Consider the following 2,598-nt stretch of genomic DNA (forward strand, 5'->3'; position numbering starts at 1 on the left):
CTCTGCTGTGTGTCAGTTTTATCATTCCCACAAAGAACTGGAGAGCAGTTCTCCCCTTATCCTCACCCCCAGAATGCTGTGCATGGGCTCAGTGGGTCTCTTGGTTTCATTGAAGCCCACTGAGTGGACTGGTCATCTCTGTGTATAAAATACTCTCCTGGAATTGGTATATGGCGGCTCCTTTCCACTTCTTGTCCTCCTTGCTCACCCCCACCCCACCCTCTCGCCTTTGCCATTTCTGTCAAATCCAACATCCTGCAGAAGGCCTCTGGCACACAGCATGTTCTTGGTATGATCTTCTCTGCCTGCACCAGAGGCATTTGGCAAGTAGCACCAGACCGTCCAGTAGAGTGAAGAGCAGCCTGAGTAAAACAAACACCTTTGGGCCATGAGAGATTTCCTAAAAGACAGGGACAATCTAGAACGTCAGCTTGGGCTGGAGCCATCTCGCATCTGTGTTCTCTGTGTTTTTGGAAAGTGGTTGTACACTGAGGAAAAGGTAGTGCTAGACCTTAAGATGCTGAGGTAGGAAGAAATAGTGTCCTCTAGTGCTTTCAGCGAGGGCAACAGCTTCATTTTTGTATGAGTTCGTGCCCATGACAGTGATGGATTATTAGCACTGCCTAGAACATGGTGGCCTGGGGCTCTGTCCAAGGGTTCGTCAGATGACACTGGCCTTGGGGCCGAATCCTGACCCAACTATCCCTGCTGCTGTTCCAGTCTTCGAGCCCTCGTGCATATCCTCCCAAGTGTTCTTCCCATTCTCCATCTGGTCTGAAGCTGTTCCTTGTTCGTGTTCAGTACCTCCCTTCCAAGTGTGGGGGAGTCATGAAGTCCTTCTCTTGACCCTCTGCCCCAGTATTACTTAGATCAGGGCCCCTCTCTTTGGCTGTGGCTGTATAGCCTGTGCGCGCTGTCTTACAGAACAGAGGCTGGGCTGCTGAAACAACGTGGCTTCATCTGAAAGGAAGTGCCGGGACCCGGCGCCCTGTTTCATACTGAACAGTATCTCAAAGGTCTGCTTTTGCTCTGTTCTGATTCTTCAAGGCCTATCACTTGCCTTTAAGGGCGCGTCCGCTGTGTGGTGACATTTTGGTTTTTAAGGGCGTAGTTAATGGTAACATACAGCCCCATGTTTATCACGCAGTTTTCCTGCAGTACTTACTCATCATTGCAGGAAGTTACTTTTGTCCTCCTTTTAATGCTTTGTTCTCGGTGGCTAGTGGTGGTGCTGCTTCTGCCACTAGTAGAGGATGTGCTGTTTTATTTTTCCAGTAGCCGGCACTGATGCAGTATACTGGCTGGCGGGGAGAGGACTGCCCTAGCCCACTGTGGAGGGTGCGGAGCTTGTCCACCTGGGAACCTGTCCCTTGGCTGTATCTAAACCGCGCCTTCACAAGCCAAGTTCCCTGGAGAGCACCCCGGAGCTGCCACTGGCTCCTTCGTTAGATGTTCAAGAAGACAGCTTTGTGCTGTGCGTGTATGTTGCCTCCTGGATGAATCCCAGTATCACCGGGAATTGATCATAGGAAGACACACTGCCCTTGAGTTCCCGTGTGCTCCTTATGAAGTAGAAGTCTTTGTGGAATAGAAATAAATGAGGCCTCTGACTGGAACCTTAGGCCCTTCAGTTTCTCTGAGACTGAAGAATGCTGAGGTGAAAATCTTTCGACATTTTTGGTTCTGTCTGGAATTCGGTGGTTGGTATTCTGTTAACATTCCGTAGCTAGTTACGAGTCAGGCCAGCCACATCTTCCCATGTCCTTTCCTTTCAACCTGGAGGTGTAACAGCACAACCCTTGTATAGCTTTTTCCAAGAATTAGAACTGGCTGCACCTATCAAACGTCTGATGTGGGCAGCCAGACTGAGACCAGGGCCGGTGGCTGGCTGCCTGGCCTGCTTTTTCTGGCCCTCTTGGAAACTGGATCCAGCAAGAAGCTGGGGGTAGCCTTCCTGCCTGAAGCTAGTCATCAGTCACCACGCGCTCCCCGCCAGCTACGCAGCCTTTCACAGACCATTAGCTGCATGTGCGAGTATAATGTTGTTACTGTTTGGGAGGTGTTTGCTGGATCCAAGAGGAAGTCAGTCCTTCCCTTGTTTACCTACACTGCCACGCCAAAATATAGTGCTCCCTCTGCCTCCTGAAGGAGATGAGGGCGCTGAGAAGAGAGGGAAGGTAGAGGAGCAGAAGGAAGAAAGCACTTCTTTGCAGTCCCAGAGGATACCCCAGAGCGGGTCCCTTTTTACTCCCTAGGGAGGGTAGCCCTCAGGTGTGGGGACGGAGGACTATTTTAATTCTGCTGCATCTCCCGCCATTCATTTTGGCCTTGCAGCTTTGGTTGTAAAATGTTACCATCTTTGGACGCTTCCTTCTTTCCTCCTCCTTTTCTTCCCTTAACCTTTCCAACCCACATTTCACTGTGGAGCCTGGCGAAGGGATTGGGCAGCAGCAGCCTGGAGGCTACTATCAGAGAATGTAGTGGGGTTGCTGTGAGTGGTATGTGTGCCCCACACGTCTGAGTCACCAGGCCAGTGGGAGTGGAAAGCGGGTAGAGCCAGTGTGCCGGGCACTGCAAAGGATCACAGCCAGTCTCGTC

Source organism: Sus scrofa, chromosome 14 (assembly GCF_000003025.6).
Source record: "Sus scrofa isolate TJ Tabasco breed Duroc chromosome 14, Sscrofa11.1, whole genome shotgun sequence".
Lineage (NCBI taxonomy): Eukaryota > Metazoa > Chordata > Mammalia > Artiodactyla > Suidae > Sus > Sus scrofa.